This window comes from Lissotriton helveticus, chromosome 1_2 (assembly GCF_964261635.1).
Source record: "Lissotriton helveticus chromosome 1_2, aLisHel1.1, whole genome shotgun sequence".
Classification (NCBI taxonomy): domain Eukaryota; kingdom Metazoa; phylum Chordata; class Amphibia; order Caudata; family Salamandridae; genus Lissotriton; species Lissotriton helveticus.
The window spans coordinates 339,474,738-339,492,250 of NC_136058.1; the positions used below are offsets into that span (position 1 = coordinate 339,474,738).

The 17,513-nt window shown below is 45.5% G+C and overlaps 35 non-coding genes across 35 annotated transcripts; 9 read left to right on the forward strand and 26 right to left on the reverse strand.

Annotated features, from left to right (window-relative positions):
- Positions 1-500: 500 nt before the first annotated feature.
- Positions 501-572, reverse strand: TRNAA-UGC (transfer RNA alanine (anticodon UGC)). The gene has a single exon. It is a non-coding gene; the product is annotated as a tRNA-Ala (tRNA).
- Positions 573-736: 164 nt separating this feature from the next.
- TRNAM-CAU (transfer RNA methionine (anticodon CAU)) lies at positions 737-809 on the forward strand. The gene has a single exon. It is a non-coding gene; the product is annotated as a tRNA-Met (tRNA).
- A 195-nt stretch (positions 810-1,004) lies between these two features.
- TRNAA-CGC (transfer RNA alanine (anticodon CGC)) lies at positions 1,005-1,076 on the reverse strand. The gene has a single exon. It is a non-coding gene; the product is annotated as a tRNA-Ala (tRNA).
- Positions 1,077-1,689: 613 nt separating this feature from the next.
- On the reverse strand, positions 1,690-1,775 carry TRNAY-GUA (transfer RNA tyrosine (anticodon GUA)). The gene is given in 2 exon segments: positions 1,690-1,725; positions 1,739-1,775. It is a non-coding gene; the product is annotated as a tRNA-Tyr (tRNA).
- Positions 1,776-2,531: 756 nt separating this feature from the next.
- Positions 2,532-2,603, reverse strand: TRNAA-UGC (transfer RNA alanine (anticodon UGC)). Its single transcript has one exon. It is a non-coding gene; the product is annotated as a tRNA-Ala (tRNA).
- A 164-nt stretch (positions 2,604-2,767) lies between these two features.
- Positions 2,768-2,840, forward strand: TRNAM-CAU (transfer RNA methionine (anticodon CAU)). Its single transcript has one exon. It is a non-coding gene; the product is annotated as a tRNA-Met (tRNA).
- A 195-nt stretch (positions 2,841-3,035) lies between these two features.
- TRNAA-CGC (transfer RNA alanine (anticodon CGC)) lies at positions 3,036-3,107 on the reverse strand. Its single transcript has one exon. It is a non-coding gene; the product is annotated as a tRNA-Ala (tRNA).
- Positions 3,108-3,720: 613 nt separating this feature from the next.
- On the reverse strand, positions 3,721-3,806 carry TRNAY-GUA (transfer RNA tyrosine (anticodon GUA)). The gene is given in 2 exon segments: positions 3,721-3,756; positions 3,770-3,806. It is a non-coding gene; the product is annotated as a tRNA-Tyr (tRNA).
- Positions 3,807-4,562: 756 nt separating this feature from the next.
- TRNAA-UGC (transfer RNA alanine (anticodon UGC)) lies at positions 4,563-4,634 on the reverse strand. Its single transcript has one exon. It is a non-coding gene; the product is annotated as a tRNA-Ala (tRNA).
- Positions 4,635-4,798: 164 nt separating this feature from the next.
- TRNAM-CAU (transfer RNA methionine (anticodon CAU)) lies at positions 4,799-4,871 on the forward strand. The gene has a single exon. It is a non-coding gene; the product is annotated as a tRNA-Met (tRNA).
- Positions 4,872-5,066: 195 nt separating this feature from the next.
- TRNAA-CGC (transfer RNA alanine (anticodon CGC)) lies at positions 5,067-5,138 on the reverse strand. The gene has a single exon. It is a non-coding gene; the product is annotated as a tRNA-Ala (tRNA).
- A 613-nt stretch (positions 5,139-5,751) lies between these two features.
- On the reverse strand, positions 5,752-5,837 carry TRNAY-GUA (transfer RNA tyrosine (anticodon GUA)). Its single transcript is given in 2 exon segments — positions 5,752-5,787; positions 5,801-5,837. It is a non-coding gene; the product is annotated as a tRNA-Tyr (tRNA).
- A 756-nt stretch (positions 5,838-6,593) lies between these two features.
- On the reverse strand, positions 6,594-6,665 carry TRNAA-UGC (transfer RNA alanine (anticodon UGC)). Its single transcript has one exon. It is a non-coding gene; the product is annotated as a tRNA-Ala (tRNA).
- A 164-nt stretch (positions 6,666-6,829) lies between these two features.
- On the forward strand, positions 6,830-6,902 carry TRNAM-CAU (transfer RNA methionine (anticodon CAU)). Its single transcript has one exon. It is a non-coding gene; the product is annotated as a tRNA-Met (tRNA).
- A 195-nt stretch (positions 6,903-7,097) lies between these two features.
- On the reverse strand, positions 7,098-7,169 carry TRNAA-CGC (transfer RNA alanine (anticodon CGC)). Its single transcript has one exon. It is a non-coding gene; the product is annotated as a tRNA-Ala (tRNA).
- A 613-nt stretch (positions 7,170-7,782) lies between these two features.
- On the reverse strand, positions 7,783-7,868 carry TRNAY-GUA (transfer RNA tyrosine (anticodon GUA)). Its single transcript is given in 2 exon segments — positions 7,783-7,818; positions 7,832-7,868. It is a non-coding gene; the product is annotated as a tRNA-Tyr (tRNA).
- Positions 7,869-8,624: 756 nt separating this feature from the next.
- Positions 8,625-8,696, reverse strand: TRNAA-UGC (transfer RNA alanine (anticodon UGC)). Its single transcript has one exon. It is a non-coding gene; the product is annotated as a tRNA-Ala (tRNA).
- Positions 8,697-8,860: 164 nt separating this feature from the next.
- TRNAM-CAU (transfer RNA methionine (anticodon CAU)) lies at positions 8,861-8,933 on the forward strand. Its single transcript has one exon. It is a non-coding gene; the product is annotated as a tRNA-Met (tRNA).
- A 195-nt stretch (positions 8,934-9,128) lies between these two features.
- TRNAA-CGC (transfer RNA alanine (anticodon CGC)) lies at positions 9,129-9,200 on the reverse strand. The gene has a single exon. It is a non-coding gene; the product is annotated as a tRNA-Ala (tRNA).
- A 613-nt stretch (positions 9,201-9,813) lies between these two features.
- TRNAY-GUA (transfer RNA tyrosine (anticodon GUA)) lies at positions 9,814-9,899 on the reverse strand. Its single transcript is given in 2 exon segments — positions 9,814-9,849; positions 9,863-9,899. It is a non-coding gene; the product is annotated as a tRNA-Tyr (tRNA).
- Positions 9,900-10,655: 756 nt separating this feature from the next.
- On the reverse strand, positions 10,656-10,727 carry TRNAA-UGC (transfer RNA alanine (anticodon UGC)). The gene has a single exon. It is a non-coding gene; the product is annotated as a tRNA-Ala (tRNA).
- A 164-nt stretch (positions 10,728-10,891) lies between these two features.
- On the forward strand, positions 10,892-10,964 carry TRNAM-CAU (transfer RNA methionine (anticodon CAU)). Its single transcript has one exon. It is a non-coding gene; the product is annotated as a tRNA-Met (tRNA).
- Positions 10,965-11,159: 195 nt separating this feature from the next.
- On the reverse strand, positions 11,160-11,231 carry TRNAA-CGC (transfer RNA alanine (anticodon CGC)). Its single transcript has one exon. It is a non-coding gene; the product is annotated as a tRNA-Ala (tRNA).
- A 613-nt stretch (positions 11,232-11,844) lies between these two features.
- TRNAY-GUA (transfer RNA tyrosine (anticodon GUA)) lies at positions 11,845-11,930 on the reverse strand. Its single transcript is given in 2 exon segments — positions 11,845-11,880; positions 11,894-11,930. It is a non-coding gene; the product is annotated as a tRNA-Tyr (tRNA).
- A 756-nt stretch (positions 11,931-12,686) lies between these two features.
- On the reverse strand, positions 12,687-12,758 carry TRNAA-UGC (transfer RNA alanine (anticodon UGC)). The gene has a single exon. It is a non-coding gene; the product is annotated as a tRNA-Ala (tRNA).
- Positions 12,759-12,922: 164 nt separating this feature from the next.
- TRNAM-CAU (transfer RNA methionine (anticodon CAU)) lies at positions 12,923-12,995 on the forward strand. The gene has a single exon. It is a non-coding gene; the product is annotated as a tRNA-Met (tRNA).
- Positions 12,996-13,190: 195 nt separating this feature from the next.
- On the reverse strand, positions 13,191-13,262 carry TRNAA-CGC (transfer RNA alanine (anticodon CGC)). The gene has a single exon. It is a non-coding gene; the product is annotated as a tRNA-Ala (tRNA).
- A 613-nt stretch (positions 13,263-13,875) lies between these two features.
- Positions 13,876-13,961, reverse strand: TRNAY-GUA (transfer RNA tyrosine (anticodon GUA)). The gene is given in 2 exon segments: positions 13,876-13,911; positions 13,925-13,961. It is a non-coding gene; the product is annotated as a tRNA-Tyr (tRNA).
- Positions 13,962-14,717: 756 nt separating this feature from the next.
- Positions 14,718-14,789, reverse strand: TRNAA-UGC (transfer RNA alanine (anticodon UGC)). The gene has a single exon. It is a non-coding gene; the product is annotated as a tRNA-Ala (tRNA).
- Positions 14,790-14,953: 164 nt separating this feature from the next.
- On the forward strand, positions 14,954-15,026 carry TRNAM-CAU (transfer RNA methionine (anticodon CAU)). The gene has a single exon. It is a non-coding gene; the product is annotated as a tRNA-Met (tRNA).
- Positions 15,027-15,221: 195 nt separating this feature from the next.
- Positions 15,222-15,293, reverse strand: TRNAA-CGC (transfer RNA alanine (anticodon CGC)). The gene has a single exon. It is a non-coding gene; the product is annotated as a tRNA-Ala (tRNA).
- A 613-nt stretch (positions 15,294-15,906) lies between these two features.
- Positions 15,907-15,992, reverse strand: TRNAY-GUA (transfer RNA tyrosine (anticodon GUA)). The gene is given in 2 exon segments: positions 15,907-15,942; positions 15,956-15,992. It is a non-coding gene; the product is annotated as a tRNA-Tyr (tRNA).
- A 756-nt stretch (positions 15,993-16,748) lies between these two features.
- On the reverse strand, positions 16,749-16,820 carry TRNAA-UGC (transfer RNA alanine (anticodon UGC)). Its single transcript has one exon. It is a non-coding gene; the product is annotated as a tRNA-Ala (tRNA).
- A 164-nt stretch (positions 16,821-16,984) lies between these two features.
- Positions 16,985-17,057, forward strand: TRNAM-CAU (transfer RNA methionine (anticodon CAU)). The gene has a single exon. It is a non-coding gene; the product is annotated as a tRNA-Met (tRNA).
- A 195-nt stretch (positions 17,058-17,252) lies between these two features.
- On the reverse strand, positions 17,253-17,324 carry TRNAA-CGC (transfer RNA alanine (anticodon CGC)). Its single transcript has one exon. It is a non-coding gene; the product is annotated as a tRNA-Ala (tRNA).
- Positions 17,325-17,513: the final 189 nt, after the last annotated feature.

Consider the following 17,513-nt stretch of genomic DNA (forward strand, 5'->3'; position numbering starts at 1 on the left):
TTTGATACAAAGACCTTAGGAAGCATTGGTGGCAAATGGATGGAAGCCTTTAACCGTGAGAAAAATGACAGAAAGTTATGGGAGTCATTACCACGCACCCAGCTTCAAGAACATGCATTTTGGGTTCATTTTTGAAAGGAAAGAGAATGGACAAATCAGTAGAGTAAAGGCAACATATTCAGTTTTTCTTGAAGCTACTGTAGAGAGTCTCTGGTTTAGAGGAAGAACCCTTACCAATGACCAAGATGGCTGCCACAGATTTCTATCCTAAATGTATTAAGATTGCCAAGATTAATCATCACTTTGATGGCTTAAACAAGTAAGATTCTTTGGTTCTATAAGCATCAAAAATGAGATAGCCCCATTTCATGGGGTTTTCCAAGGCACACGTCTCACAGTTTAAGTGGGGTTCGTATCCCAGTTGCATGACATATCTCTTCCTTAATACTGACAGCCAGCCTAGTTTTCTGCCAAAATCCAAGATAAGCATGGCAAAAGTCTGGAGATGCCGGGGATTGAACCCGGGGCCTCATACATGCAAAGCATGCGCTCTACCACTGAGCTACATCCCCTTGTATGCCAAGTTTTACTGTATGCATGGAAACCCTGAATGTAAGTGTCTGCCAAGTCAACCCACTTGACACTGCAGCATAAAGTCTCAGTCAGGAAAATCCTTAAGCCTCGCACCTGGATTATCTTCCTGGTCTATAGTCTTGTTTAGAGATGCTTGTGTGCAGCCTTCTTAGCGCAGTAGGCAGCGCGTCAGTCTCATAATCTGAAGGTCCTGAGTTCGTTCCTCAGAGAGGGCATTTATTTCCTCCTTTTGGCAAGCAAAATTCTCAGATTTTCTTGAAAAGTGGAAACTATGCCTATTTCAAACAATATTTTTCAATGCAACCTATTTAAGTGGGGTTCTGACCCCCCAACTGCCTGAGAAACCTCAACTTTCCACAAGGTGGCAGGCTAGCCTTCTGGAAAAAGCCGAGATACAGAACAGCGACTCCTGGAGATGCCGGGGATTGAACCCGGGGCCTCATACATGCGAAGCATGCGCTCTACCACTGAGCTACATCCCCTCCACTGCCCTCTAAAGTTTTGCTGGATGCAAGGAGACTCTGGAGCCCACGGACTGCAAAGTCTCGATTTGAGACTAGAATGTAAAGTGTCAGGGATGAAATTGCCCACGCCTTACGTGAGGGCTGTCTTCATGGAGCATATACTTAGTGCAATCAGGGTTCGATTCTCCGGCAGGGCTTTTATTTGCTCAGTTTGGAATGCAAAACTTCTCAGGATTTCCCCAAATGTGTAAACTGTTGGTCTACTTTCCAGCTTGCTCAGCCTTTCGGGGGATGATTCCATTGGCTATGCCCTCTTGCCCATCGGTGGACACTCAAATTGAAGGCAAGTCACAGTGTGATTGGCTGCCAAGCAGCTACCGTGGTGCAATGCAATTGGAAGTCTGCCAAGGGCATACATGTACTAATGCAATGCTTTGGTAGCAGTTTTGATCAGCAGGTTTCCTTTACTGTTCTTCACGCCTCCCCTAGCGATGACTATGTCATCAATTCCCTTTGAAAGCAGATAGAGTACGCTTCTTTTCCAGTATTTATCGAAGCTCGGGGACTTTTTCATAATCAACGGAAGGTATTGTTGATTAACAGCAAAAGACATGGAAATGAAACCACAAAATCCTTCGAGCCGGATTTGAACCAGCGACCTAAGGATGCCCGAATTAATGCTACAGTCCTCCGCTCTACCAACTGAGCTATCGAAGGAGGGGTAGCAGAAGCTCATAGCACTGAAATTACCTCTCGCTCAAGAAAGGTTGTGGGGGGTGGGGACCAGGAGCAGACAGATGAAAATCATCAATATTAATCGCGGCTCCCTCTCAAAGCTACCACTTCTGAGAGCACACTGTGAGTTACGTCTTATCACCTCAAAGGAGGATTTCACACCAAAGTGGATGTTCCGTCTTGGCTTGGTGAAAAGCAGGGGCGCCGCAATGATGAATTTTACAGAAAGGAAAGGAACTTTGATACAAAGACCTTAGGAAGCATTGGTGGCAAATGGATGGAAGCCTTTAACCGTGAGAAAAATGACAGAAAGTTATGGGAGTCATTACCACGCACCCAGCTTCAAGAACATGCATTTTGGGTTCATTTTTGAAAGGAAAGAGAATGGAAAAATCAGTAGAGTAAAGGCAACATATTCAGTTTTTCTTGAAGCTACTGTAGAGAGTCTCTGGTTTAGAGGAAGAACCCTTACCAATGACCAAGATGGCTGCCACAGATTTCTATCCTAAATGTATTAAGATTGCCAAGATTAATCATCACTTTGATGGCTTAAACAAGTAAGATTCTTTGGTTCTATAAGCATCAAAAATGAGATAGCCCCATTTCATGGGGTTTTCCAAGGCACACGTCTCACAGTTTAAGTGGGGTTCGTATCCCAGTTGCATGACATATCTCTTCCTTAATACTGACAGCCAGCCTAGTTTTCTGCCAAAATCCAAGATAAGCATGGCAAAAGTCTGGAGATGCCGGGGATTGAACCCGGGGCCTCATACATGCAAAGCATGCGCTCTACCACTGAGCTACATCCCCTTGTATGCCAAGTTTTACTGTATGCATGGAAACCCTGAATGTAAGTGTCTGCCAAGTCAACCCACTTGACACTGCAGCATAAAGTCTCAGTCAGGAAAATCCTTAAGCCTCGCACCTGGATTATCTTCCTGGTCTATAGTCTTGTTTAGAGATGCTTGTGTGCAGCCTTCTTAGCGCAGTAGGCAGCGCGTCAGTCTCATAATCTGAAGGTCCTGAGTTCGTTCCTCAGAGAGGGCATCTATTTCCTCCTTTTGGCAAGCAAAATTCTCAGATTTTCTTGAAAAGTGGAAACTATGCCTATTTTAAACAATATTTTTCAATGCAACCTATTTAAGTGGGGTTCTGACCCCCCAACTGCCTGAGAAACCTCAACTTTCCACAAGGTGGCAGGCTAGCCTTCTGGAAAAAGCCGAGATACAGAACAGCGACTCCTGGAGATGCCGGGGATTGAACCAGGGGCCTCATACATGCGAAGCATGCGCTCTACCACTGAGCTACATCCCCTCCACTGCCCTCTAAAGTTTTGCTGGATGCAAGGAGACTCTGGAGCCCACGGACTGCAAAGTCTCGATTTGAGACTAGAATGTAAAGTGTCAGGGATGAAATTGCCCACGCCTTACGTGAGGGCTGTCTTCATGGAGCATATACTTAGTGCAATCAGGGTTCGATTCTCCGGCAGGGCTTTTATTTGCTCAGTTTGGAATGCAAAACTTCTCAGGATTTCCCCAAATGTGTAAACTGTTGGTCTACTTTCCAGCTTGCTCAGCCTTTCGGGGGATGATTCCATTGGCTATGCCCTCTTGCCCATCGGTGGACACTCAAATTGAAGGCAAGTCACAGTGTGATTGGCTGCCAAGCAGCTACCGTGGTGCAATGCAATTGGAAGTCTGCCAAGGGCATACATGTACTAATGCAATGCTTTGGTAGCAGTTTTGATCAGCAGGTTTCCATTACTGTTCTTCACGCCTCCCCTAGCGATGACTATGTCATCAATTCCCTTTGAAAGCAGATAGAGTACGCTTCTTTTCCAGTATTTATCGAAGCTCGGGGACTTTTTCATAATCAACGGAAGGTATTGTTGATTAACAGCAAAAGACATGGAAATGAAACCACAAAATCCTTCGAGCCGGATTTGAACCAGCGACCTAAGGATGCCCGAATTAATGCTACAGTCCTCCGCTCTACCAACTGAGCTATCGAAGGAGGGGTAGCAGAAGCTCATAGCACTGAAATTACCTCTCGCTCAAGAAAGGTTGTGGGGGGTGGGGACCAGGAGCAGACAGATGAAAATCATCAATATTAATCGCGGCTCCCTCTCAAAGCTACCACTTCTGAGAGCACACTGTGAGTTACGTCTTATCACCTCAAAGGAGGATTTCACACCAAAGTGGATGTTCCGTCTTGGCTTGGTGAAAAGCAGGGGCGCCGCAATGATGAATTTTACAGAAAGGAAAGGAACTTTGATACAAAGACCTTAGGAAGCATTGGTGGCAAATGGATGGAAGCCTTTAACCGTGAGAAAAATGACAGAAAGTTATGGGAGTCATTACCACGCACCCAGCTTCAAGAACATGCATTTTGGGTTCATTTTTGAAAGGAAAGAGAATGGAAAAATCAGTAGAGTAAAGGCAACATATTCAGTTTTTCTTGAAGCTACTGTAGAGAGTCTCTGGTTTAGAGGAAGAACCCTTACCAATGACCAAGATGGCTGCCACAGATTTCTATCCTAAATGTATTAAGATTGCCAAGATTAATCATCACTTTGATGGCTTAAACAAGTAAGATTCTTTGGTTCTATAAGCATCAAAAATGAGATAGCCCCATTTCATGGGGTTTTCCAAGGCACACGTCTCACAGTTTAAGTGGGGTTCGTATCCCAGTTGCATGACATATCTCTTCCTTAATACTGACAGCCAGCCTAGTTTTCTGCCAAAATCCAAGATAAGCATGGCAAAAGTCTGGAGATGCCGGGGATTGAACCCGGGGCCTCATACATGCAAAGCATGCGCTCTACCACTGAGCTACATCCCCTTGTATGCCAAGTTTTACTGTATGCATGGAAACCCTGAATGTAAGTGTCTGCCAAGTCAACCCACTTGACACTGCAGCATAAAGTCTCAGTCAGGAAAATCCTTAAGCCTCGCACCTGGATTATCTTCCTGGTCTATAGTCTTGTTTAGAGATGCTTGTGTGCAGCCTTCTTAGCGCAGTAGGCAGCGCGTCAGTCTCATAATCTGAAGGTCCTGAGTTCGTTCCTCAGAGAGGGCATTTATTTCCTCCTTTTGGCAAGCAAAATTCTCAGATTTTCTTGAAAAGTGGAAACTATGCCTATTTCAAACAATATTTTTCAATGCAACCTATTTAAGTGGGGTTCTGACCCCCCAACTGCCTGAGAAACCTCAACTTTCCACAAGGTGGCAGGCTAGCCTTCTGGAAAAAGCCGAGATACAGAACAGCGACTCCTGGAGATGCCGGGGATTGAACCCGGGGCCTCATACATGCGAAGCATGCGCTCTACCACTGAGCTACATCCCCTCCACTGCCCTCTAAAGTTTTGCTGGATGCAAGGAGACTCTGGAGCCCACGGACTGCAAAGTCTCGATTTGAGACTAGAATGTAAAGTGTCAGGGATGAAATTGCCCACGCCTTACGTGAGGGCTGTCTTCATGGAGCATATACTTAGTGCAATCAGGGTTCGATTCTCCGGCAGGGCTTTTATTTGCTCAGTTTGGAATGCAAAACTTCTCAGGATTTCCCCAAATGTGTAAACTGTTGGTCTACTTTCCAGCTTGCTCAGCCTTTCGGGGGATGATTCCATTGGCTATGCCCTCTTGCCCATCGGTGGACACTCAAATTGAAGGCAAGTCACAGTGTGATTGGCTGCCAAGCAGCTACCGTGGTGCAATGCAATTGGAAGTCTGCCAAGGGCATACATGTACTAATGCAATGCTTTGGTAGCAGTTTTGATCAGCAGGTTTCCTTTACTGTTCTTCACGCCTCCCCTAGCGATGACTATGTCATCAATTCCCTTTGAAAGCAGATAGAGTACGCTTCTTTTCCAGTATTTATCGAAGCTCGGGGACTTTTTCATAATCAACGGAAGGTATTGTTGATTAACAGCAAAAGACATGGAAATGAAACCACAAAATCCTTCGAGCCGGATTTGAACCAGCGACCTAAGGATGCCCGAATTAATGCTACAGTCCTCCGCTCTACCAACTGAGCTATCGAAGGAGGGGTAGCAGAAGCTCATAGCACTGAAATTACCTCTCGCTCAAGAAAGGTTGTGGGGGGTGGGGACCAGGAGCAGACAGATGAAAATCATCAATATTAATCGCGGCTCCCTCTCAAAGCTACCACTTCTGAGAGCACACTGTGAGTTACGTCTTATCACCTCAAAGGAGGATTTCACACCAAAGTGGATGTTCCGTCTTGGCTTGGTGAAAAGCAGGGGCGCCGCAATGATGAATTTTACAGAAAGGAAAGGAACTTTGATACAAAGACCTTAGGAAGCATTGGTGGCAAATGGATGGAAGCCTTTAACCGTGAGAAAAATGACAGAAAGTTATGGGAGTCATTACCACGCACCCAGCTTCAAGAACATGCATTTTGGGTTCATTTTTGAAAGGAAAGAGAATGGACAAATCAGTAGAGTAAAGGCAACATATTCAGTTTTTCTTGAAGCTACTGTAGAGAGTCTCTGGTTTAGAGGAAGAACCCTTACCAATGACCAAGATGGCTGCCACAGATTTCTATCCTAAATGTATTAAGATTGCCAAGATTAATCATCACTTTGATGGCTTAAACAAGTAAGATTCTTTGGTTCTATAAGCATCAAAAATGAGATAGCCCCATTTCATGGGGTTTTCCAAGGCACACGTCTCACAGTTTAAGTGGGGTTCGTATCCCAGTTGCATGACATATCTCTTCCTTAATACTGACAGCCAGCCTAGTTTTCTGCCAAAATCCAAGATAAGCATGGCAAAAGTCTGGAGATGCCGGGGATTGAACCCGGGGCCTCATACATGCAAAGCATGCGCTCTACCACTGAGCTACATCCCCTTGTATGCCAAGTTTTACTGTATGCATGGAAACCCTGAATGTAAGTGTCTGCCAAGTCAACCCACTTGACACTGCAGCATAAAGTCTCAGTCAGGAAAATCCTTAAGCCTCGCACCTGGATTATCTTCCTGGTCTATAGTCTTGTTTAGAGATGCTTGTGTGCAGCCTTCTTAGCGCAGTAGGCAGCGCGTCAGTCTCATAATCTGAAGGTCCTGAGTTCGTTCCTCAGAGAGGGCATTTATTTCCTCCTTTTGGCAAGCAAAATTCTCAGATTTTCTTGAAAAGTGGAAACTATGCCTATTTCAAACAATATTTTTCAATGCAACCTATTTAAGTGGGGTTCTGACCCCCCAACTGCCTGAGAAACCTCAACTTTCCACAAGGTGGCAGGCTAGCCTTCTGGAAAAAGCCGAGATACAGAACAGCGACTCCTGGAGATGCCGGGGATTGAACCCGGGGCCTCATACATGCGAAGCATGCGCTCTACCACTGAGCTACATCCCCTCCACTGCCCTCTAAAGTTTTGCTGGATGCAAGGAGACTCTGGAGCCCACGGACTGCAAAGTCTCGATTTGAGACTAGAATGTAAAGTGTCAGGGATGAAATTGCCCACGCCTTACGTGAGGGCTGTCTTCATGGAGCATATACTTAGTGCAATCAGGGTTCGATTCTCCGGCAGGGCTTTTATTTGCTCAGTTTGGAATGCAAAACTTCTCAGGATTTCCCCAAATGTGTAAACTGTTGGTCTACTTTCCAGCTTGCTCAGCCTTTCGGGGGATGATTCCATTGGCTATGCCCTCTTGCCCATCGGTGGACACTCAAATTGAAGGCAAGTCACAGTGTGATTGGCTGCCAAGCAGCTACCGTGGTGCAATGCAATTGGAAGTCTGCCAAGGGCATACATGTACTAATGCAATGCTTTGGTAGCAGTTTTGATCAGCAGGTTTCCTTTACTGTTCTTCACGCCTCCCCTAGCGATGACTATGTCATCAATTCCCTTTGAAAGCAGATAGAGTACGCTTCTTTTCCAGTATTTATCGAAGCTCGGGGACTTTTTCATAATCAACGGAAGGTATTGTTGATTAACAGCAAAAGACATGGAAATGAAACCACAAAATCCTTCGAGCCGGATTTGAACCAGCGACCTAAGGATGCCCGAATTAATGCTACAGTCCTCCGCTCTACCAACTGAGCTATCGAAGGAGGGGTAGCAGAAGCTCATAGCACTGAAATTACCTCTCGCTCAAGAAAGGTTGTGGGGGGTGGGGACCAGGAGCAGACAGATGAAAATCATCAATATTAATCGCGGCTCCCTCTCAAAGCTACCACTTCTGAGAGCACACTGTGAGTTACGTCTTATCACCTCAAAGGAGGATTTCACACCAAAGTGGATGTTCCGTCTTGGCTTGGTGAAAAGCAGGGGCGCCGCAATGATGAATTTTACAGAAAGGAAAGGAACTTTGATACAAAGACCTTAGGAAGCATTGGTGGCAAATGGATGGAAGCCTTTAACCGTGAGAAAAATGACAGAAAGTTATGGGAGTCATTACCACGCACCCAGCTTCAAGAACATGCATTTTGGGTTCATTTTTGAAAGGAAAGAGAATGGAAAAATCAGTAGAGTAAAGGCAACATATTCAGTTTTTCTTGAAGCTACTGTAGAGAGTCTCTGGTTTAGAGGAAGAACCCTTACCAATGACCAAGATGGCTGCCACAGATTTCTATCCTAAATGTATTAAGATTGCCAAGATTAATCATCACTTTGATGGCTTAAACAAGTAAGATTCTTTGGTTCTATAAGCATCAAAAATGAGATAGCCCCATTTCATGGGGTTTTCCAAGGCACACGTCTCACAGTTTAAGTGGGGTTCGTATCCCAGTTGCATGACATATCTCTTCCTTAATACTGACAGCCAGCCTAGTTTTCTGCCAAAATCCAAGATAAGCATGGCAAAAGTCTGGAGATGCCGGGGATTGAACCCGGGGCCTCATACATGCAAAGCATGCGCTCTACCACTGAGCTACATCCCCTTGTATGCCAAGTTTTACTGTATGCATGGAAACCCTGAATGTAAGTGTCTGCCAAGTCAACCCACTTGACACTGCAGCATAAAGTCTCAGTCAGGAAAATCCTTAAGCCTCGCACCTGGATTATCTTCCTGGTCTATAGTCTTGTTTAGAGATGCTTGTGTGCAGCCTTCTTAGCGCAGTAGGCAGCGCGTCAGTCTCATAATCTGAAGGTCCTGAGTTCGTTCCTCAGAGAGGGCATTTATTTCCTCCTTTTGGCAAGCAAAATTCTCAGATTTTCTTGAAAAGTGGAAACTATGCCTATTTCAAACAATATTTTTCAATGCAACCTATTTAAGTGGGGTTCTGACCCCCCAACTGCCTGAGAAACCTCAACTTTCCACAAGGTGGCAGGCTAGCCTTCTGGAAAAAGCCGAGATACAGAACAGCGACTCCTGGAGATGCCGGGGATTGAACCCGGGGCCTCATACATGCGAAGCATGCGCTCTACCACTGAGCTACATCCCCTCCACTGCCCTCTAAAGTTTTGCTGGATGCAAGGAGACTCTGGAGCCCACGGACTGCAAAGTCTCGATTTGAGACTAGAATGTAAAGTGTCAGGGATGAAATTGCCCACGCCTTACGTGAGGGCTGTCTTCATGGAGCATATACTTAGTGCAATCAGGGTTCGATTCTCCGGCAGGGCTTTTATTTGCTCAGTTTGGAATGCAAAACTTCTCAGGATTTCCCCAAATGTGTAAACTGTTGGTCTACTTTCCAGCTTGCTCAGCCTTTCGGGGGATGATTCCATTGGCTATGCCCTCTTGCCCATCGGTGGACACTCAAATTGAAGGCAAGTCACAGTGTGATTGGCTGCCAAGCAGCTACCGTGGTGCAATGCAATTGGAAGTCTGCCAAGGGCATACATGTACTAATGCAATGCTTTGGTAGCAGTTTTGATCAGCAGGTTTCCTTTACTGTTCTTCACGCCTCCCCTAGCGATGACTATGTCATCAATTCCCTTTGAAAGCAGATAGAGTACGCTTCTTTTCCAGTATTTATCGAAGCTCGGGGACTTTTTCATAATCAACGGAAGGTATTGTTGATTAACAGCAAAAGACATGGAAATGAAACCACAAAATCCTTCGAGCCGGATTTGAACCAGCGACCTAAGGATGCCCGAATTAATGCTACAGTCCTCCGCTCTACCAACTGAGCTATCGAAGGAGGGGTAGCAGAAGCTCATAGCACTGAAATTACCTCTCGCTCAAGAAAGGTTGTGGGGGGTGGGGACCAGGAGCAGACAGATGAAAATCATCAATATTAATCGCGGCTCCCTCTCAAAGCTACCACTTCTGAGAGCACACTGTGAGTTACGTCTTATCACCTCAAAGGAGGATTTCACACCAAAGTGGATGTTCCGTCTTGGCTTGGTGAAAAGCAGGGGCGCCGCAATGATGAATTTTACAGAAAGGAAAGGAACTTTGATACAAAGACCTTAGGAAGCATTGGTGGCAAATGGATGGAAGCCTTTAACCGTGAGAAAAATGACAGAAAGTTATGGGAGTCATTACCACGCACCCAGCTTCAAGAACATGCATTTTGGGTTCATTTTTGAAAGGAAAGAGAATGGACAAATCAGTAGAGTAAAGGCAACATATTCAGTTTTTCTTGAAGCTACTGTAGAGAGTCTCTGGTTTAGAGGAAGAACCCTTACCAATGACCAAGATGGCTGCCACAGATTTCTATCCTAAATGTATTAAGATTGCCAAGATTAATCATCACTTTGATGGCTTAAACAAGTAAGATTCTTTGGTTCTATAAGCATCAAAAATGAGATAGCCCCATTTCATGGGGTTTTCCAAGGCACACGTCTCACAGTTTAAGTGGGGTTCGTATCCCAGTTGCATGACATATCTCTTCCTTAATACTGACAGCCAGCCTAGTTTTCTGCCAAAATCCAAGATAAGCATGGCAAAAGTCTGGAGATGCCGGGGATTGAACCCGGGGCCTCATACATGCAAAGCATGCGCTCTACCACTGAGCTACATCCCCTTGTATGCCAAGTTTTACTGTATGCATGGAAACCCTGAATGTAAGTGTCTGCCAAGTCAACCCACTTGACACTGCAGCATAAAGTCTCAGTCAGGAAAATCCTTAAGCCTCGCACCTGGATTATCTTCCTGGTCTATAGTCTTGTTTAGAGATGCTTGTGTGCAGCCTTCTTAGCGCAGTAGGCAGCGCGTCAGTCTCATAATCTGAAGGTCCTGAGTTCGTTCCTCAGAGAGGGCATTTATTTCCTCCTTTTGGCAAGCAAAATTCTCAGATTTTCTTGAAAAGTGGAAACTATGCCTATTTCAAACAATATTTTTCAATGCAACCTATTTAAGTGGGGTTCTGACCCCCCAACTGCCTGAGAAACCTCAACTTTCCACAAGGTGGCAGGCTAGCCTTCTGGAAAAAGCCGAGATACAGAACAGCGACTCCTGGAGATGCCGGGGATTGAACCCGGGGCCTCATACATGCGAAGCATGCGCTCTACCACTGAGCTACATCCCCTCCACTGCCCTCTAAAGTTTTGCTGGATGCAAGGAGACTCTGGAGCCCACGGACTGCAAAGTCTCGATTTGAGACTAGAATGTAAAGTGTCAGGGATGAAATTGCCCACGCCTTACGTGAGGGCTGTCTTCATGGAGCATATACTTAGTGCAATCAGGGTTCGATTCTCCGGCAGGGCTTTTATTTGCTCAGTTTGGAATGCAAAACTTCTCAGGATTTCCCCAAATGTGTAAACTGTTGGTCTACTTTCCAGCTTGCTCAGCCTTTCGGGGGATGATTCCATTGGCTATGCCCTCTTGCCCATCGGTGGACACTCAAATTGAAGGCAAGTCACAGTGTGATTGGCTGCCAAGCAGCTACCGTGGTGCAATGCAATTGGAAGTCTGCCAAGGGCATACATGTACTAATGCAATGCTTTGGTAGCAGTTTTGATCAGCAGGTTTCCTTTACTGTTCTTCACGCCTCCCCTAGCGATGACTATGTCATCAATTCCCTTTGAAAGCAGATAGAGTACGCTTCTTTTCCAGTATTTATCGAAGCTCGGGGACTTTTTCATAATCAACGGAAGGTATTGTTGATTAACAGCAAAAGACATGGAAATGAAACCACAAAATCCTTCGAGCCGGATTTGAACCAGCGACCTAAGGATGCCCGAATTAATGCTACAGTCCTCCGCTCTACCAACTGAGCTATCGAAGGAGGGGTAGCAGAAGCTCATAGCACTGAAATTACCTCTCGCTCAAGAAAGGTTGTGGGGGGTGGGGACCAGGAGCAGACAGATGAAAATCATCAATATTAATCGCGGCTCCCTCTCAAAGCTACCACTTCTGAGAGCACACTGTGAGTTACGTCTTATCACCTCAAAGGAGGATTTCACACCAAAGTGGATGTTCCGTCTTGGCTTGGTGAAAAGCAGGGGCGCCGCAATGATGAATTTTACAGAAAGGAAAGGAACTTTGATACAAAGACCTTAGGAAGCATTGGTGGCAAATGGATGGAAGCCTTTAACCGTGAGAAAAATGACAGAAAGTTATGGGAGTCATTACCACGCACCCAGCTTCAAGAACATGCATTTTGGGTTCATTTTTGAAAGGAAAGAGAATGGACAAATCAGTAGAGTAAAGGCAACATATTCAGTTTTTCTTGAAGCTACTGTAGAGAGTCTCTGGTTTAGAGGAAGAACCCTTACCAATGACCAAGATGGCTGCCACAGATTTCTATCCTAAATGTATTAAGATTGCCAAGATTAATCATCACTTTGATGGCTTAAACAAGTAAGATTCTTTGGTTCTATAAGCATCAAAAATGAGATAGCCCCATTTCATGGGGTTTTCCAAGGCACACGTCTCACAGTTTAAGTGGGGTTCGTATCCCAGTTGCATGACATATCTCTTCCTTAATACTGACAGCCAGCCTAGTTTTCTGCCAAAATCCAAGATAAGCATGGCAAAAGTCTGGAGATGCCGGGGATTGAACCCGGGGCCTCATACATGCAAAGCATGCGCTCTACCACTGAGCTACATCCCCTTGTATGCCAAGTTTTACTGTATGCATGGAAACCCTGAATGTAAGTGTCTGCCAAGTCAACCCACTTGACACTGCAGCATAAAGTCTCAGTCAGGAAAATCCTTAAGCCTCGCACCTGGATTATCTTCCTGGTCTATAGTCTTGTTTAGAGATGCTTGTGTGCAGCCTTCTTAGCGCAGTAGGCAGCGCGTCAGTCTCATAATCTGAAGGTCCTGAGTTCGTTCCTCAGAGAGGGCATTTATTTCCTCCTTTTGGCAAGCAAAATTCTCAGATTTTCTTGAAAAGTGGAAACTATGCCTATTTCAAACAATATTTTTCAATGCAACCTATTTAAGTGGGGTTCTGACCCCCCAACTGCCTGAGAAACCTCAACTTTCCACAAGGTGGCAGGCTAGCCTTCTGGAAAAAGCCGAGATACAGAACAGCGACTCCTGGAGATGCCGGGGATTGAACCCGGGGCCTCATACATGCGAAGCATGCGCTCTACCACTGAGCTACATCCCCTCCACTGCCCTCTAAAGTTTTGCTGGATGCAAGGAGACTCTGGAGCCCACGGACTGCAAAGTCTCGATTTGAGACTAGAATGTAAAGTGTCAGGGATGAAATTGCCCACGCCTTACGTGAGGGCTGTCTTCATGGAGCATATACTTAGTGCAATCAGGGTTCGATTCTCCGGCAGGGCTTTTATTTGCTCAGTTTGGAATGCAAAACTTCTCAGGATTTCCCCAAATGTGTAAACTGTTGGTCTACTTTCCAGCTTGCTCAGCCTTTCGGGGGATGATTCCATTGGCTATGCCCTCTTGCCCATCGGTGGACACTCAAATTGAAGGCAAGTCACAGTGTGATTGGCTGCCAAGCAGCTACCGTGGTGCAATGCAATTGGAAGTCTGCCAAGGGCATACATGTACTAATGCAATGCTTTGGTAGCAGTTTTGATCAGCAGGTTTCCTTTACTGTTCTTCACGCCTCCCCTAGCGATGACTATGTCATCAATTCCCTTTGAAAGCAGATAGAGTACGCTTCTTTTCCAGTATTTATCGAAGCTCGGGGACTTTTTCATAATCAACGGAAGGTATTGTTGATTAACAGCAAAAGACATGGAAATGAAACCACAAAATCCTTCGAGCCGGATTTGAACCAGCGACCTAAGGATGCCCGAATTAATGCTACAGTCCTCCGCTCTACCAACTGAGCTATCGAAGGAGGGGTAGCAGAAGCTCATAGCACTGAAATTACCTCTCGCTCAAGAAAGGTTGTGGGGGGTGGGGACCAGGAGCAGACAGATGAAAATCATCAATATTAATCGCGGCTCCCTCTCAAAGCTACCACTTCTGAGAGCACACTGTGAGTTACGTCTTATCACCTCAAAGGAGGATTTCACACCAAAGTGGATGTTCCGTCTTGGCTTGGTGAAAAGCAGGGGCGCCGCAATGATGAATTTTACAGAAAGGAAAGGAACTTTGATACAAAGACCTTAGGAAGCATTGGTGGCAAATGGATGGAAGCCTTTAACCGTGAGAAAAATGACAGAAAGTTATGGGAGTCATTACCACGCACCCAGCTTCAAGAACATGCATTTTGGGTTCATTTTTGAAAGGAAAGAGAATGGACAAATCAGTAGAGTAAAGGCAACATATTCAGTTTTTCTTGAAGCTACTGTAGAGAGTCTCTGGTTTAGAGGAAGAACCCTTACCAATGACCAAGATGGCTGCCACAGATTTCTATCCTAAATGTATTAAGATTGCCAAGATTAATCATCACTTTGATGGCTTAAACAAGTAAGATTCTTTGGTTCTATAAGCATCAAAAATGAGATAGCCCCATTTCATGGGGTTTTCCAAGGCACACGTCTCACAGTTTAAGTGGGGTTCGTATCCCAGTTGCATGACATATCTCTTCCTTAATACTGACAGCCAGCCTAGTTTTCTGCCAAAATCCAAGATAAGCATGGCAAAAGTCTGGAGATGCCGGGGATTGAACCCGGGGCCTCATACATGCAAAGCATGCGCTCTACCACTGAGCTACATCCCCTTGTATGCCAAGTTTTACTGTATGCATGGAAACCCTGAATGTAAGTGTCTGCCAAGTCAACCCACTTGACACTGCAGCATAAAGTCTCAGTCAGGAAAATCCTTAAGCCTCGCACCTGGATTATCTTCCTGGTCTATAGTCTTGTTTAGAGATGCTTGTGTGCAGCCTTCTTAGCGCAGTAGGCAGCGCGTCAGTCTCATAATCTGAAGGTCCTGAGTTCGTTCCTCAGAGAGGGCATTTATTTCCTCCTTTTGGCAAGCAAAATTCTCAGATTTTCTTGAAAAGTGGAAACTATGCCTATTTCAAACAATATTTTTCAATGCAACCTATTTAAGTGGGGTTCTGACCCCCCAACTGCCTGAGAAACCTCAACTTTCCACAAGGTGGCAGGCTAGCCTTCTGGAAAAAGCCGAGATACAGAACAGCGACTCCTGGAGATGCCGGGGATTGAACCCGGGGCCTCATACATGCGAAGCATGCGCTCTACCACTGAGCTACATCCCCTCCACTGCCCTCTAAAGTTTTGCTGGATGCAAGGAGACTCTGGAGCCCACGGACTGCAAAGTCTCGATTTGAGACTAGAATGTAAAGTGTCAGGGATGAAATTGCCCACGCCTTACGTGAGGGCTGTCTTCATGGAGCATATACTTAGTGCAATCAGGGTTCGATTCTCCGGCAGGGCTTTTATTTGCTCAGTTTGGAATGCAAAACTTCTCAGGATTTCCCCAAATGTGTAAACTGTTGGTCTACTTTCCAGCTTGCTCAGCCTTTCGGGGGATGATTCCATTGGCTATGCCCTCTTGCCCATCGGTGGACACTCAAATTGAAGGCAAGTCACAGTGTGATTGGCTGCCAAGCAGCTACCGTGGTGCAATGCAATTGGAAGTCTGCCAAGGGCATACATGTACTAATGCAATGCTTTGGTAGCAGTTTTGATCAGCAGGTTTCCTTTACTGTTCTTCACGCCTCCCCTAGCGATGACTATGTCATCAATTCCCTTTGAAAGCAGATAGAGTACGCTTCTTTTCCAGTATTTATCGAAGCTCGGGGACTTTTTCATAATCAACGGAAGGTATTGTTGATTAACAGCAAAAGACATGGAAATGAAACCACAAAATCCTTCGAGCCGGATTTGAACCAGCGACCTAAGGATGCCCGAATTAATGCTACAGTCCTCCGCTCTACCAACTGAGCTATCGAAGGAGGGGTAGCAGAAGCTCATAGCACTGAAATTACCTCTCGCTCAAGAAAGGTTGTGGGGGGTGGGGACCAGGAGCAGACAGATGAAAATCATCAATATTAATCGCGGCTCCCTCTCAAAGCTACCACTTCTGAGAGCACACTGTGAGTTACGTCTTATCACCTCAAAGGAGGATTTCACACCAAAGTGGATGTTCCGTCTTGGCTTGGTGAAAAGCAGGGGCGCCGCAATGATGAATTTTACAGAAAGGAAAGGAACTTTGATACAAAGACCTTAGGAAGCATTGGTGGCAAATGGATGGAAGCCTTTAACCGTGAGAAAAATGACAGAAAGTTATGGGAGTCATTACCACGCACCCAGCTTCAAGAACATGCATTTTGGGTTCATTTTTGAAAGGAAAGAGAATGGAAAAATCAGTAGAGTAAAGGCAACATATTCAGTTTTTCTTGAAGCTACTGTAGAGAGTCTCTGGTTTAGAGGAAGAACCCTTACCAATGACCAAGATGGCTGCCACAGATTTCTATCCTAAATGTATTAAGATTGCCAAGATTAATCATCACTTTGATGGCTTAAACAAGTAAGATTCTTTGGTTCTATAAGCATCAAAAATGAGATAGCCCCATTTCATGGGGTTTTCCAAGGCACACGTCTCACAGTTTAAGTGGGGTTCGTATCCCAGTTGCATGACATATCTCTTCCTTAATACTGACAGCCAGCCTAGTTTTCTGCCAAAATCCAAGATAAGCATGGCAAAAGTCTGGAGATGCCGGGGATTGAACCCGGGGCCTCATACATGCAAAGCATGCGCTCTACCACTGAGCTACATCCCCTTGTATGCCAAGTTTTACTGTATGCATGGAAACCCTGAATGTAAGTGTCTGCCAAGTCAACCCACTTGACACTGCAGCATAAAGTCTCAGTCAGGAAAATCCTTAAGCCTCGCACCTGGATTATCTTCCTGGTCTATAGTCTTGTTTAGAGATGCTTGTGTGCAGCCTTCTTAGCGCAGTAGGCAGCGCGTCAGTCTCATAATCTGAAGGTCCTGAGTTCGTTCCTCAGAGAGGGCATTTATTTCCTCCTTTTGGCAAGCAAAATTCTCAGATTTTCTTGAAAAGTGGAAACTATGCCTATTTCAAACAATATTTTTCAATGCAACCTATTTAAGTGGGGTTCTGACCCCCCAACTGCCTGAGAAACCTCAACTTTCCACAAGGTGGCAGGCTAGCCTTCTGGAAAAAGCCGAGATACAGAACAGCGACTCCTGGAGATGCCGGGGATTGAACCCGGGGCCTCATACATGCGAAGCATGCGCTCTACCACTGAGCTACATCCCCTCCACTGCCCTCTAAAGTTTTGCTGGATGCAAGGAGACTCTGGAGCCCACGGACTGCAAAGTCTCGATTTGAGACTAGAATGTAAAGTGTCAGGGATGAAATTGCCCACGCCTTACGTGAGGGCTGTCTTCATGGAGCATATACTTAGTGCAATCAGGGTTCGATTCTCCGGCAGGGCTTTTATTTGCT